General features: G+C 36.1%; 2 protein-coding genes and 1 long non-coding RNA gene across 9 annotated transcripts in view; 1 reads left to right on the top strand and 2 right to left on the bottom strand.

Annotated features, from left to right (window-relative positions):
* CTNNA3 (catenin alpha 3) overlaps window positions 1-17289 on the top strand; it is a 1849205-nt gene that overhangs the window by 701728 nt on the left and 1130188 nt on the right. The window lies entirely within an intron of this gene.
* LRRTM3 (leucine rich repeat transmembrane neuronal 3) overlaps window positions 1-17289 on the bottom strand; it is a 173413-nt gene that overhangs the window by 38084 nt on the left and 118040 nt on the right. The window lies entirely within an intron of this gene.
* Window positions 6117-10499, bottom strand: LOC134807061 (uncharacterized). Its single transcript, XR_010146616.1, has 3 exons — window positions 10330-10499; window positions 8437-8562; window positions 6117-6529 (listed from the first exon to the last, which is right to left on the bottom strand). It is a non-coding gene; the product is annotated as an uncharacterized LOC134807061 (long non-coding RNA).

Genomic DNA, 17289 nt, shown 5'->3' with positions numbered 1-17289 from the left:
TGCTATTCCCCAAACCGTTAATTTTTAGCCTTAGTTTTTTTTATTGATTGAATAGAATTAATGAATTTTTATTTCAAGTGTATTAAAATAAAATTTCATTGAGTCACTAAGGAAGGTTCCCATGACTCTTTGAGGTTATTTTGACAGGTCACTTCTGGATGCCTTTTTCTTCATTCACACAGCTTTAGTTTGTTCTACCAGTCAAGATAGGCTAGTCTATGCTGCACTGTCAAAAACAATTTAAAAAAACTAGTTAAAGTCATAGCTTAATAAAACAAAAATGTATTTCTTTTTCATGTCATATATGTACACAACCATTTGTAGTGGGAGACACACCTAGTTTTAAGGACCATAGTCACTCAGGAACCTAGGCTGACAGAGGCACCACAGTTTTCTAGCTACATCATCTGGAATGATGCCTAGACTCCTCACTGGCCATGGTAGAAGAAGAGAGAGAGAGAGAGACAGGAACCCATGGTAAAGAAAGAGAAACTGCCAACAGCACATGAGATTTTTGCTACCTTAACCCAGAAGTGACACAAATCCTTTCCACTAGTGCCCATGAACTAGAATGTGTTATCTGGTGCTGCCTAACTGCAAAGTTACTGGGATGTTTAGAAAACTAACTGGAATATTTGATGAGCATGGCTATTTCTGCCACAATTGGAAATATTTACTTTTATGTACTTGAGTATAAATTAAAATTTCATGAAAGTGCTTCAATACTAGAACATACTTTCATATACTATAGCTTGTCTTCTGTTTAGTCACTTGGCAATTAATTGTATACATTTAAAGAATTTTTTTAAAAAGACTTTTCTTTGAGACAAGGTCTCTGTCACCAGGCTGGAGTACAGTGGCACAATCTCGGCTCACTGCAGCCTCTACCTCCCAGGCCCAATTAATCCTCCCATCTCAGCCTCCCAAGTAGCTGAGACTACAGGCGCGTGTCATCACACCCAGCTAATTTTATGTATTTTTTTGTGGAGATGGGGTTTCGCCATGTTGCCCAGGCTGGTCTCGAAATCCTAGGCTCAAGTGATCCACCCGCCCTGGCATCCCAAAGTGCTGGGATTACAGGTGTGAGTCATTGTGCCTGGCCTAAAAAAGACATTTTTATCATTGTGCCTCACCTAAAAAAGCCATTCTTATTAGTGCTAATTTTATCTCCCTCAACATATTTGTAGAATCTTAGAAACAGAAACAGTGTCTTCTATTTTTTGGTGTCCCTATGGCACCTAAAATATTTACATATCTTCATTGCAAAATGACTTAATAGCAAAATAAAGACATACATGCTATTATATATGCAAATATACATTAGTATAAAGAAAAGTCATGGACTCCTAATTTTGAGACAGATTAACATAGCTAAACTGAAAAGTTCATTATGCATTTTCAGATTTTTCTCCATTCTGATTCCTTATTCATGAAGACCAAGTTTGGATGTTCAGGGAAACCATCACTTGACCATCAGAAGACAGATTTACTTTCTCAAGATCAGAACAAACTGACTATGGCAACTTTAAAAAAAGGAAATCATTTAAAAATCCTTTAAGACTCAGTCATTTTCCAAATGGCACCAAATATACTTTGACGACATATCATCCTTATTAAAAATTTTCTATGGCTAAATTTCATATTACCTTCGACCTAAATTCATTCTTGCCATAGAGTGTCTCTTACAATCTGTCTGTGCCCAAATACCCCTCCAGTTTTTGCAATTAATTAATAGTTTTCAATTCTTTATTTACTCCTCATTTTCTTAAACCTCATTGGTCTTAAAATATTATTTTGCTTTTTCTCTGCTGAAATAGAAGTCTCTACCATTTTTGACATCACTAACATGATGTCAATTCATTTAGCTAATTCAAATCAAGGTTCTATGTATTTATTTTTGGAAAATGGTGATCTGGCTCATTAATCTTGTAATGTGACCAACTTGAGGGCATTTAGAAAGTGGATGTTATGTTACCTTGTTACTAGAACTCTGAAATTAGACTGCATGGAGACCAAGATAATTATGACTAAAGGATTAGATTCTCAAGACTAAGTGGACTCATTTGTGTGTGCAGATATTTATCAATCCTTTGTGAGAAATGTCCTTCTTAGAAGGCTGCATTAGCAGAATTTAAAGACTAAAGGAGGGAAAACAAAATTTTTAGTCATGATAAAAATAATTTCTTGCCTTTTTTTGGTGATTTATGCCTTACAATGTCCTTGACGCCTGCCTAGAAGATAGGCAGGCCTAGTCGTACTAAGTATCTTCATTTTACGATCTTAGAAATTGATATGTGTCTAAGAATCATTAGAAAACAGCCTAGAACTCAGATTTTCTGGTTTGTAGATGCTCTGTGATGCAGACATTACAAGTCTAGTCACGATTCCTTAGATACACAACAGGTAACCCTTGCAAAAAGAGAAATAGCTTGCGCTACTTGTATACTGTGGTTATCCTTCATGTTTCTACATCAGCATGTTCCCTAAACTTGTAGAAAGTGCTCTCTGGGCTTCTGCGCACAGAAAAAAAAGGGGCCTTGCAGGGCAATGGAGGATGTGAATGATATCTTGTGAGGAGGGATATAGTTCATGGGCCAGTCACTCAGTTCTGAATATAGTGGAGAAAGCGCCAAAGATATTTCTTTCAAAATGCTGTAATTTACTTCAAATGTTGTTTACTGCTAATTTACTGCTGTTGTTTTAAAGTAGTGATTTACAGCCAGAAATTGTACCTGTGGTGGACTTTAAAAAAGAATAAGAATTATAAAATTTCTCTTGAAACCAATGTAATACATAAAGAAAAAAATATGATATCTGACAAAAGCCTAGAACAAAGTTCTCTAGTAAGAATGATGTGATAGACTAAGACCAAATATGGTATCTGCATAATCCCAGTATACTTTTGTAAGTTGTTGCAGTGTAGTGGTTGGGGGTGTTTCATGAGATGCTGTGATTAGAAATGTGATCACAAAATAATTTCCTAAGATTATTGGAACTGTAATTCGAGGTATAAAATATATTACTGCATTGGATATAATAGTGAAGAGACACCAGCATGCAATAAAAGATTAGTTGAAAGACATGACAGGTCTTGGGGACACTGTACTTTTCTAGGTGTGTCTATGATATGGGGAACTTTGCGCAATCACTTATCTTTCCTGCTGATTGCCTATCATTCTGGAATTATAGGAAATCACTTCTGCAAAGTGATATCCTTGAGAGCATTACCTTCTTTGAAGTCTTCTTTGTAAGAACTGATTTGTGGGGTAGAGTATGAACTCTCATATTTTGGCTTCAATCTTTGGTGGTGTTTTCCTCAAGGGATGGCAAAAGAGACTGAGACAGTGTGAAAGGATGAATAGCTGAGAGAATAGTGAGAGTGGGAGAGAGAGTGAAGAAGAAGCTCATCGTGGTGGTGGTGGTAAAATGGTGATCAGGACAGGGCTGAGGACCCAGTTCAGCAAACTTACAACTTTCCTGAGGGTGCTTCTTGAAGTAAACCAACCTCGTGTTGCTGGGTCAGTATTCTCATTCTTAAAAAAGAAGTATATCCTGTCATTTGAGACAACGTGGATAAACCTAGAAGACATTATACTAAGTGAAATAAGCCAGACACAGAAAGAGAACTACTGCATGGTCCCACTTATATGTGCAATCTAAGAAATTGAATACACAGAAGCAGAGAGTAGAAGGGTAGGTAGCAGGGGTCCCAGAGTGAGAGAAATGGAGAGATGTTGGTCAAGGGGTACAAACTAGTAGTTATGAATAAGCTCTGAAGACCATGCACAGCATGGTGACTATAGTTAATAATAACTTAGAGTATACTTGACATATGCTAAGAAAGTGGAACCTAAGTATTCTCAGCACACACACACAGTATGTGACATAATAGATATATTAATTGATTGTGGCAATCATTTCACAATTTATATGTATATCAAAACATCACATTGTATGCCTTGAATATAAACTCTTTCTATTTGTCAATTATATCTCAATAAAAGTGAAAAAGAAGATTTCCCGAAATTGAAAGACAATGTTTTAGATCAGCTAACTTTTCTAACCAATTAGACTAGAGAAGAAGCCAATCCAAGAGGAGGCAGAATTGCTAATGTAGTGCTTAGTGACTGTGACTAATTAGAGAACTTAATTAAGCTGTCAAGAAGGAATAAAGATAATCAGTCTCAGTCAGTTCCCACTCTTTTGCACCCAGGAGCATGAGCAAATTCACTCAGGCCACCACATAATCCTTGCTCTCTCACTTGATATTGATGTAACCTCATATGCACCTTCCTGAGGTGATGCAGGTTATACAAGTAAATGACACACTTTGTCTTTTGTTTCATCCTGCTCTAGCAGATTTATTCATATCATAGTTGTCATATAAAGTATTTGAACTTGCTATTTTAATTATAGCTCTTGAGATCATAGTGATTGAAAGTTACTGTATAATGTAATTTTGTGGGTGGAGGACTGTTGGGTTTGTGTTTATTTTTCTGTCGCCACTTAATTTGGAATGCCCTTATTGTTATCCTTAGGAATGTGGATATTTTAGAAAGTTTGTGAGTGTCCTTTGATGCTATTCAAACCTGTCCTTTGATGCTTAAGAAGTACAGTGTTTACAGATACAGATCAGGAGTGGATCTTGGTTTCACAAGCCTGAAGCTTATACAATTTGAGAGACCTTCATGAAGAAAAATAATGCAAAATTGTGAACATAAAATTAGATGCAAAAATGGGTAGTACAAGCATTCCTGTAATCCAGTCCTACATTGGGAAGACTAACAATGACCAATTATGCATAGAAGTAACTACAAGCCAGAGAAATATTGCCTCACCCAAACCAAAGGAATTCCCAAACATATTTTCCTTAAACACATCCTAGTGGGTCCACAGGCACTCCAGTTCTTGAATTAGAACTTGTATACCAACCATATTTTATTAAAGCTCAGTTAATCAACTCTTATGTGATATAAATTCCATGAATGGGAGATAGTATGTATTTCAGGCTGTAGGTAGACTACCCTTTTATTTTCTCAGAGGACATAAAAATGTGACATTGTTCTTTCCAATACTTTACAAGCATTCTTCATCTCCACCTCAACAATATAATATACATATATTACATGTGGCAAAAGAACATAAGAGGTGAGGCAAGAGTACAGTATTATGCTCATGAGGAAACACATTATCATCAGTGTAAATAAAACCTGAAAATATTCCTCCTTGACCAGAATTCCCAGTCAATAACTAAATCTATATTCATGATGGATTATACAACAGCCATTTACAGTGGCAATTTATCATTAGGGATATGGAGGTTGTTGGGGAAATTTAAGACACCCCTGATATCCTTATGGCTTTTAAGAACCTTTGAGGTACATCTTTTATCCTCTGCCCACTGTTAGCTCTGAGGTCTGAAATTCCCAAGCCTTACACCCACAAAAATACCAGGAAATTCTTACAAAGAACAAAGCCCATGGTAAGTGATATCCTATTCATCTTTTCTGAAGCATTGTCTGCCTTCAAAATATTGTATTGATTATATTTTGGGTCATGTTAAGTTTTTATTGCTTAGAAAATTTTCCATAACTTTCTAGCCTGCAAATGGCATTGTCTCCTTTCCAGAGCTGCAGTTTTCCTTTTTCATTATCTTAGTCTGTTTGGTTAAAACAACACCTACCTATTTGCTTTGTTAATTATCCCTTTGGAGCAGGAACTGTGTAAAGTTCTGTTGTGAATCTCTGTCCATGACTGCTTTCTGTGTCTATAGTTTGACTGCTCTCTTTTTACTCTAGCCTCATAAAATCTTTGCTTAATGAGTTTGTTCCAATAATATGAAAACTCAATGGGAAATTATGAGAAGTTTTAATACTTGTACTAATGGTGACACCTATGGAAGGGATAAAAAACAAACTTATGTTCCATGTGGGGTGCCACATTTTATGTGGAAAGTTGAGATGCAAAGAGCGTATGCAGCTGTCTCAAAGATGCGTAGGTAGGAAGCAGTAGAGGTGGAATTTGGACCCAGGATGTGCTGACTCTAAAATATGTCATCTTTCATTTTCACTATTTCTATTTGATAAAATAAAAACTGCAATGTCCTGGTTAATGAGTCTCTTTATAACGAAGTCAGCTATATTTTATTTTTAATTAAGATTTTTGGAGGAAAGTTATTGTATAAACTAAGGGGGTTGGCATATATGTTAGATTTAACATTATAATGACAGTCATTTGTAAAACATTCCCTATAGTTGCTATAATGTACTAACAGGATCTCTTGGGAAGTGTTAGACTCCCTACCTCACAACTACTTAAAAGAAGTATTGGTGAACAGTTTGGGTTACTGAGTTGGTACCATTAAGAGAGATAAGATCTCTCCCCAAAGACACCTAGAAAATTGAGAAGTGTTGTACTTCGATTGTATAGAAACAAGAGTAAGTGGTGCCAGATCTCATTCTTAGTGCCTCTCCCACTTTGTGACATTGTTTCTGTCTCCCGCCATTGGAAATACTGCATCATATTGAACCTGGAAGGAAGAGTGGTAAGAAAGGAATCATATGAGCATTGCCCTTTTCTATTAGGGAACCAATAAGGCATTAATAGCCAAGCATTTACTTTAAAAAGTCGCCATTGTTGAACCCATATTAGTGTATTTTGGGGGAACTTCATGCTATAATGAAGCATTAGGCCAGAGATTGAAGAAGCTCAGATTGACTTGGTGGATCAATGGTGTGATCCTTCTGTCCTCATTGGTCACTTAGCTTTGTGTGACACAAAAGCTTACCCTTAAAGGAACCTATAGGTCACATCTCTGCTTTTGTTACATTTCAGTACTTTTATTCTACATGTTTCTTCCTGATGTTCTGGGGTAAATTTTTATATCTCCACATTGTTGACAAATTTATATTATTGGGGTACAGCCTTTTTATTTATAAAGTTTTTTTTAATAACCAGGAGGCACTGACTGATCTTGAAGTACCTCCTGAATTATCATTGCCTTCTTATGTGAATATATGGAATTATAAAGGAGCCATGGATACTAAGCTGCTTACTGTTGAAACGGTAAATACTAAGTGTCTGTAATCTGCAAAGATGGACAGAATTAAGGAAACTGGTCAGTGGGCTCTTTTAGAGATATCGTGTAGGGGAGGGAGTTACTTTTCCTAAGATATATGGATGACATAAGGTCATTAGGGAAGGTTAGCCAGAGTCTCATTGACCATTTGGGAGGTAATCATGACAATATAGCCCTTTCTAGCACAAGTCATAGATATACAAGTCATGCTCATTTACATCTGTGGTCCTCGGATTTTGTTTTGGCTTCAAAAGATTAATCTCAATGGGAAAATGAGTCAATTCCATCTTGCAATTCCTTTAGCAGAATTCATTTCATACTCCTTTTCTCCATTGCTTACCACCATTTATTTTTCCATTTGTTTTTGCTCTTCAAGGACTATTATTTGGTTCCTCAAAGATATTGACTGGTAGCATTTCCAGGAAATTTACAGTTTAGAAAAGGATCCTCAAAGAGCAAAAAGTGCTTCAGATGAAAACAAAAGAATTTATGCTGTTTGTGTGATAGATAATGGAGGAACTATTTTTAATGCTAACTCTATTTCAAGCTTCTTCAAATGATATGCATATAGATACTGACTGATGGGCAGCCTGGCAAATATAATCTAAAATTCTTAGTATTTGGTTTTGAGTACATTATAAAAATGTTCTGCAAGTCTGCCAGAAAATAAGAATTACTAGAGATACTCTTAAAAAATTCCAACTTCTTCTATCTCACCTCAGATCAATGGAATCAGATTTTTCCAGTAATGTCCTGCAAATTTGTATTTGTATTTGTATAGTGTTTTAAGATTAGCATATTTGGAAAACACTGCATCCTAGTGTGTAGGTAGCCTTATTTTCTCATGCTTGTACTAAAGTTAATTGTGTGAAGGTTGACCAAACCTTAATATTCTAAAAGATGATTGGTTCCCAGAAAACAGAATACTATGATAAAGTAATTATATTACCATTACAAAGCAGTATTACAAAGTTCTTCATGTTTTAGGGGATGGTATAGCTCTAGCTTTTGTATGTGTTATAGACTAAATTTCTATACCTGCTCTTTAATGTTATTTTTCTTTACAACTGAAACACATAGTCAGTGTAAGTACAATGAACATACTTTGAGGTAAATGGTTTGGCACTTTAGGTGAGCCAAATGAGTACTATTATTGCTTCAGCTGTATTACATTTAGAATTTACAAAACTTACATTTAGGACTAATATAAACATTTATTTTTTGTTTTTTGTTTTCATTCAGAAGAATCAATAAAACTTAAAAAAAGAGAAAGGATTTGTAAACTTTGTTTGTTTGTTTGTTTGTTTTTGTAGTAAAACTTGTTGGCTGGCAGGATGTACCATTATGTAAAAACTTACCATTTAGTTGTTAGCATCTTCTCCCTCCTCCTTTCTCCTCATCCTCTTAATAGAGATGCCCTAAGCATATTTTAGAACCTTTGATAGGGCAGTTTGGGACAATGCCACAGACTGGAAGAATGGGATCTGTTAGCATAAGAAATACAAATATTTATGATAATGCTGTCTTTCTTGATCACCATGTGCTCTCTGCTGTGGTGTTTTGCACTGTGAGACTTGGGGAAATATTATTTGGATTAGAATAATTTCTATTTGTGAAGCCCATTTCGTTCTAGGCCTAAGAGGGGACAGCCTAGTGAAGCCCATGGAATAGACAGTAAGGCATTGGCCGCTTAGTGCTTTTAATGAGAGAGAGAGAGAGAGTGATGAGTGGGTGTGAAGATTCTTCTGTGTTATCCCACCTTGATCATCTGTACTGAGTAGGAAGAGGCAGTGCTTTGCAGTCAGAATTTTCTCGGAGTTAAAAATAATTGACTTTTTGGCTGGTACCACAGATAAGGTAGAGGACCTAGCAGGGAAAGAAATCTCAATGCTTGTAACTAGGTAAGCTGGTTTCTTTATCTGAAAAATAGACTCTCAACAACCCCTCCAAACAAAATCCCATTTAAAAATGTGTAGGTTAGGCCAGGCGTGGTGGCTCACGCCTGTAATCCCAGCACTTTGGGAGGCTGAGGTGGGTGGGTCACCTGAGGTCAGGAGTTTGAGACCAGCCTGGCCAACATGGTGAAACTGCATCTCTACTAAAACTACAAAAATTAGCTGGCTGTAGTGGGGCATGCCTGTAGTCCCAGCTATTTGGGTGGCTGAGGCAGGAGAATCACTTGAACCCCTGAGGCAGAGGTTGCAGTGAGCCGAGATGGTGCCACTGCACTCCAGCCTGGGAGAGAGAGTGAGACTTCATCTCAAAAAAAAAAAAATTGTAGGATAGACTACAATGTGTATAACTTCACTCCTCTTGTATAAAGATGTGTGGGCCGAGTGCAGTGGCTCACGCCTGTAATCCCAACACTTTGGGAGGCTGAGGTGGACAGATCATGAGGTCAAAATATCAAGACCATCTCAGGTCATGAGGTCAAAAGATCGAGACCATCTCCTGATCGAGGCAGGAGAATCGCTTGAACCTGGAAGGCGGAGGTTGCAGTGAGCTGAGATTGCACCACTGCACTCCAGCCTCGGTGACAGGGTGAGACTCCGTCACAAAAAAAAAAAAAAAAAAAAAAAAAAAAAAAAAGATGTGTAAGGAAATTGGATAGCATTTCTTGGCTTATTAGCTGTTAAAATGTCCAAGGGAAAATAGATCAATTGAAATATCTTTTGGTGGCTACTAACTTCCCTTTCCATAGATAAGACATAGAGTACAATTGTGAAGGCATTTAAGGTTAGGTGTAAGAGAATTCATATTAAATTTTAAGGCTGTTGAATTGGGAGAAAATTTAGTTCAGGTCTTCATTTTTCAGAGACAGACTGAGAACTAGAGGAATAATAATTCACCCAGGTAATGAGATCTCATTCCTGCCAGGGCAGAATCTCTACTATGATTTTGGCTTTGTGGCATTGCTTGTATCTCTGTCTTTATTTTATTGGTTAATTTGTATCTGTAAATATTTTATCTTCCCATATTGTAAGGTTCTTGAAAACAGAAACTGTGTCTTATATTTCTTTGTAACTGTTCCAAGAGTTCAATAAATAAATATTTGTTGTTGTGGGGGCTGATTTGTGGGACTCCCCAACCTCTGCAAATAATGTGATTTGTGCTGTCACCATGGCAAATAAAGAATAATTTGTGCTATGTATGTAAGTAATCCAAACAAAACTTTGCATAAATACTTTAAGAAACTGAAATATCAGAATAGATGAGCCATTGAATAAAAATCAACATCAATCACAACCTACCTCATTTTAAATAAGCTACAAATCGAAGTAAATAATTTGATGCGAGTGGTCATTTCTGCTTTCAATCTGAGAGGAAGTCAGTAAATTCCTTTTGCTGTTACAAAAGTAGTTTAAATTCCATGCAGGACACGAGTCTGGGCAATCACATCAGCCTCAGCGTACCAAAGAGCCTAGAGAGACAGCAGAACAATGTCTCCCACTCGAGCTACAGAGGGAAGGTGGTCTTAGGTTTTGCTGCAGTAACTGGAAGCTTAAATTTAATTTTCAGTCAGAGCCTGCTGTTTAAGCTCCCTGTCTGTTCTGCAATCTAAGCTGAATGGGTACTTTTTTTTTCTTTTCTAATATTCTTAAGTCATTTGGAGAAATCTAATACTTATATTTTCAAATTACATCAGCTTAGCTAAAGATATATTTTCCTCTCTATAAAATTCAGTTGCAAAAAGAAAAAGTAGACCGAACGCTCAAGAAAGGGAGAGCAGGAGGCCTAGAATATGTAAATTGTTTGATATTTGACAAATCAGTTACTGTGTGTGGTGTGATATGCAAATTAAGAATAATGCTTTCCTCTTATCTGCATTGCAGATTCTTCAGGGCATGTTCTACATGCATTTTGCATGCACTATGTGCAACACAGCATAAAAGTTTAGTGCAAGAAATCCGGGCAATGGAAATCAGAGGAAGGAAATGTATATTAGTTTTATATCTTTATGTGAAATTTGTGCATGCCTAGCCACAGTCAATGAATTGGTGAGATCAGCATCTACTAACTTACAAATGGATACTGCATTAAATAATAAATTTAAAGATAAGTTATGAATAATACATCCCTTAGTTCTGAACACATTTAGGGATTTCTAAATGTGAAACACAGCATATGCTAAGACTAATGCTTAGAATAACATACGCTAATACAAAATGTGTGTGTATATATTACTATATTTGTAATATATATAAAACACATGCACATACCTACATTTAATCTTTGACCTTTGTTCTATTTGTGCTACTACACAGAATCTGTGCAGTAGTAATTTTTGTGTATAGACTGAGGCCGAATAGGCAGTTTTCTATGTAGAGAATTTGTACTTGTCAGGGACTGTTTTCTTCCTAAAATTCTACCCCTGAAAATTCAGGTCTGTTGGTTCAATGGTTGTTTTAGTTTTGTTGTTTATTTTCCCTTTTTTGTTCAAGTTAAACACAAAGCAACCTTGTGAAATAAACCCTTGAAGTTTTATCATCTCAACCTTGGTGGAATTAATTATCAGTAAACTGGGTGAGTAAATTTTTGTAGTAGGAAATATGTATATTCTTAGAGTCAAGGATATATTTAGATTATAGAATAATTATACTGATAGTTGTATGTGGCTTAGAAATTCAGTTTACATTTTGTATGTAGTTCATAAATAACTGCTTATTGGATAATGGGATTTGAAATTTAATGCTTTTTCCCTGACATTGGGGTTCTGTTGAGCCTTCATCATTGGTTGAATTGGTTGATTAATAATAGACCTCTTACCTTATCAGGCATGGTCTACATGATCAATATGGAAATAACTGACCCTGCCTCCTGTTTCTACCATCATCACCTTTTCTTGTCCTCTTTTCCTCTAAATGATGCTGTCTCACTTAGTATACTAACATTATCCTGCATGGAATAATTACTGATTTTGCACAAGTTATAACACAAGTTATAAATGTCATTTTTTTCTGACTGGTGTTTTTAAGATAAGAAGAGTACAAAAAAAAAACCAGTTATCATCATAAATTTTTGCTATAAAATAGCTATGTTAAAAGAAAATAAAATTAAGGAATAACTAAGAATAACTAAGGAATAACTAAGTATAAAATTAAGGAATGACTAGTTGTATGAGTGAAACTTCAGCAGGATAATAAAGTTTTATAAAAAGGAGGAGAACAGCTTTAGAACATGTGATGAGCTGGGAATGGTGAGACATCATGTTACTATTATGTTATGAGATATAATACTTGGAAATTAATATTTTCAGTTATTGTCATTTTGGCATTTTCTGTTGTCTACCTCACTTTGCTCATTTTATCATGTACCTGTTTTTGAACTTTGATCCTGGAAATTTACTGTGAGAGCTATGTAGTGCGTCATAGGGTTTTCTGCAGCTCTCAAAATAAAAAGTATCCCAATTTTCAAAGGAATAAGTGATTTTCATTCTTTGAGTGTTGTGATAATGTATATAATAGTCCTTAAGGTATTTTGATATTTTTCCCATTAGTAACTTGCAGTATATTAGTGAGCTGTGCAATATTTCCTGTATTCCTATTTTGCATATATTATTGCTTTTGTACCTCACAGTGAATGAAAATCATCATTCTTTATGTTAGGTCCGAGAACAGTAAGAGGTTTCCTTGGTGTTGATCATCATGTAAGGAATTTATCTATGTACTGGCTTTGTTTTCTCAAGAACATTATTAATAAAGCCATGCAAAATCACAGACTGGCTTTTAAATACGTTTAACAATATTCCTTGATATGCTAGAAAGTGGGCAGAATTTTCTTCCTCGTTTATATAAATGATTTTTCATGAGTAGGGTCTTCCAGGTTAATCCTACTGTTATTTTTGTTTGTACCTCATGAACATGGCAGGGGATGAACAGAGGTAGGAAAGGGAGGAAGACCGTGAAGGGAAGATGTTTCTTTTTACAAAATAAATTATTTTATTTTTTGTTCTAGACTATTTAGAGAGGTGGTCACTTCTGATAGCAAATTTCTAAGTTTTTCATTCTTAGAAAGAACACATGGTACTGTTCTTGACAATTTAATATTCCCCTTGCTCAATCTCACTTTCCCACTTCAGAAAGCTTATCTGCTAATCCAAGATTATCTTTTAACACCCAGTAGGTGTTAGGGCCACTTTTGTTTTGTTTTTTTGTTTTTAGGATGACATTGAACTAAGAGCAGGAAAACTGCTTGAAACTTTTATTTTTAGAAGGGTATGTTACCATGGAATAAGGAATAAGGGGAAAGCCACCTGTTAATGCTAGAAAATGAAATCTTAATTTAATTTAATTTAATTTAATAGCTTTTACACTAATTATTTTAGTATGTGAAAGCTGATGGGTATTTATTTCATAAATATATGTGAATTTATTTCATAAATATATAGTAGCAACTTGCTGAATCTTTGACACCATTTATTGCCTATACGAGAGCCTGAAACGATGAAGGTAAAGGTAGAAGAACTGGATTTGGTAGATAAGTGGTCAGACAAGAAGCACACATGTTTCTGCCTCTTTTCTCCTTGTGACAGGCTGGTTTAAATATAATGCAGTAACACTCTTACTTTCCCTCCAACTCCTTTCCTTAATGTTTTTCTTTCACACTTAGCACTATCCTTTCATTGTTCTCTCTTGTTTTTGATCTTTCCTTCTGGAGTTAATATTATTTAACAGACACAGTCTCCTCCTAGGGGCACAGGGAATGTCTGGAAAGAAGAGGAGCATATTTGTCTTTAATCTCACTAGTCAATACCTTTCCCAATAAGCATTCTTTATTGGCATTTTACACATCTAGAGACTCCACCACTCCCATAAGGCTCCAGAAAAAATGTTAAAACAATTTTAGCAGGAAGGATTGAAGCACTGTACTAGAGATTCTATATATTGGGATGGGAGAAGATAAGTGTACTGTCTGAGTACTGTCTTCATTGTCCTCTGTCTAAACTCATCTCTGGATAAGCAGAAGCAAGGAATCAGATACAGGCAGTGCTCCTGGACCCTGAATATATGTTCCAAACATATTGCAAACATTAGACTATTTCTTTTCTACCCTCTGTACCCTCTTTCTCAATTGGTAATTATTTCTTCTTTACCCACTAGTGTACCTCTTCTTCTTTAAGTCATCAATATAAAAGGAAGGCAGTGCCCAAATTTTCTTTGGACCCTTAATTCCTATCTACTCACCCAAAAAGTCCTGTTGAAAGCTTCGATTATGGGCCATGCATTCAGGGCAAGATATCCTGCCAGGCTCTGAGTCCCTGCTTTTATTTATTCAGAACTAGATTTTAGAGAGAAGGATAATGGTAACAAAATGCTCAGTCAATACATTTATCTTCTCCTATGCCAATGTATAGTATCCCTAGTACCATGCTTCCAATCTTTTCTGCTGAAATTACATTTTTTTTTCCTGAAGTCTTATTACGGTGGTGAAGATCATAGATTATAAAATGTCAATAATTGATGCTGAGAAAAAGGTATTGACCAGTGGGATGAAAGACGGATAGATTCCTTTTCTTTCCAGGAATCCCCTTGTTCTTCTAGGAAGATATCGTGGCAATGTCTATTAGCTTGCAGTTAATTGAGGTCAGCCTGGATTAGAAGTTCTATGTGTTGAGAATCCCTGTTTCAGTTACTCTGGTAGGGATAACTGAGTGATCAAAAGCTGTTTGCTCACATCTGTGCTCATATGCTGAAACTTGAAACCTGGCATATTTGATTTATGGTAGCAACGTGGCCCTGAGATAAGAATTGTATAAACATAAGGTAAATTAAGGAGAAAATAGGGCAGATGATAGGCTAATAAGATGACACGGGGTCTTTAAATTGAAACCCCATTAACTATGTTATAATTCTACCTTCTAATATGAAATGGATAGTAGAGGTAGTTATGTGGATAACCGAGTCCAGACTGCCTTTTCTGGGATTAGCTCTGTGAATATTTAAGCATAGCTATTGTATTTCATAAGGCAGTCTGAAATTTGTTGTATTTCTTTTTCAATTTTATTTTATGTAATGATACACTACCATTACAGAAATTCAATGGATCAAACATGATGTGGTTATACTTAAGAGAGAAAAAAAGAAATCTGACCTACTCGAGAAGTTCTTGTGCATTTTTCTTCCAGTAAATCTTTTTACAGCTTATTATTTGGGGGACCAGGTTAAAGGAAAAGTCACTGTGTTAGCAGTCAGGAAGGCTTCACTGGAGCTGCCACTAACTAGCAATGTGGTATAGAGTAATAATTGAAACTTTCTCCAGTTCGGTTTCTCCTCTTTAAAAAAAACAGAGGGGGGTCTTGGTTGGTCTCGGATGTCGGTCCCCCGCCATCCCCGCCTGGGGGCCGCCCCATCCCGCGCCAGGACTAGGGTCCAGTGCGGAGTGCCCCTAGTCCTGGGAAACGGGGTGTGGCCGCAAAGGCAGCTGCCCCCTTGCCCGTCACGCAGTGGAAGTTCGTGGGGAACCTGGCGCTAAACCATTCGTAGACTATCTGCTTCTGGGTCGGGGTTTCCTATGTAGCAGAACAGTTCCCTCGCCGCGATCTATTGAAAGTCAGCCCTCGCAACACAAGGGGTTGTAAAACAACAACAACAACAACAACAACAAACAACAACAACAAAAAAACCAACAAAAATAAAATGAATAAATTTTTTTTTTTTAATGGAGGTATTTGGTGATCTCCAGGGTTTCTGCCAATTTCAATCTCCTGTGGTTCTTTAAAGTATATCATGGACTCCTTGGGAACAAAGATGGTTTCTTATCTATGTTTATACTCTACTGTCACAAAACAGGTATTTAATAAATGTTGGTAGAATAATCTCAACAACTAAGAATACCACTACAAGTCTGGGAAAGAAATACAAAACATTTTGTATTTTGTTGTATGCTTCAGTATTTACTATATGTAAGCATTAACTAGGTAGCATCACGTATCTGGTAGTCTTTAATATGTATTTATTTCTTTGATATTTGGCATCTATAAACTTGTTCAAAAGCTATGCTGTTGGGAACCTGGGGTGATTAACATTTATTGAGCGTCTCCTAGATGTGGTCAGCATTAGGCAAGGTTTTAAATATCAAATCTTATTTACTTTTCACAGCTTCCTGGTGAGGTAAGTCCAATTATCCCTGTTTTTCCCAGGGGGAAATAGAGGCGCTAAGAAGGTAAGAAACTTATCTGAGGTCATAAAGCTAGAAAGTGGCAGAGCTGAGGTTACTTAGATTTGGATTCAGTTTTTTCTTGGCTCCAAAGACCATGATCTTTCCACTGTGCTAGGCTGAATCATGCTTTTTGCTGAGCAAAATATCTATTATGTTACTTTATCCTTATAACATCCCTAAGAGTTCTTTTTAAAAAAGGTGCAAGTCATTAAAAACAAAAGTTATCTTAGCTTTTGTATTCATTTCACAAACTTAATATAACATGAGCTGTGTCAATCAGAATAAGACAAATCCTGTCTCTGGGACAGAGGGATAGCTATCACTTCTTATAATGAGCACTCACAGAGATTAGCTCAATGGGGAATCTGGGAAACTTTCCAGATAGCATCAAAAGTGATCTTTCTAACGTTGCATTTAAATTTTAGACAATCCATTTTGACTCCCTTTGTCCTCTTCTTAAAAGCAAGTTTTTATTAATTTTTGACAAGTTAATGCTACTGTCTATTTCCATATTATAGTGCCAGGTAATTTTAAAATCCTATGAGAAATAAACTTTAAACGTTTTGGAAATATCCCCTTCCCCCTCGTTAAATTGTTAAATAATAAATTATTTGGATTAGGCTATAATCAATTGGATTTCTGATCTCCTTGAAAATGAATTTTGCCTACTATGTTGCAGCCATATTTTTTCTTTAATATTACATGTTCTCACTTATAAGTGAGAGCTAGCCATGGGGTACATGTGAACATAAAAATGGGAACAATAGACACTGGCGACTAGTAGGGGGGAAAGAGGGAGGAGGGAAGGGCTGAAAAACTACCTATTTGGTACTATGTTTACTACCTGGGTGATGGGATCATTTGTGTCCCCAAACCTCAGCATCACACAGTGTATCAATGTAACAAACCTGTCCATGTACCCCCTGAATCTAAAATAGAGGTTGAAATTTTTGAAAGTTTTTTTGAAGAGATTATTTTTGCATTAAAATTCTCCAATTGTCAGATTGCCTACAGAACAGAATGTTGGGCATATAGAAGTAAACAGAAAAAAA

Source organism: Pan troglodytes, chromosome 8 (assembly GCF_028858775.2).
Source record: "Pan troglodytes isolate AG18354 chromosome 8, NHGRI_mPanTro3-v2.0_pri, whole genome shotgun sequence".
Lineage (NCBI taxonomy): Eukaryota > Metazoa > Chordata > Mammalia > Primates > Hominidae > Pan > Pan troglodytes.
Note: the sequence above shows the minus strand (reverse complement) of the source record. Positions and strands in the feature narration are given on the sequence as shown.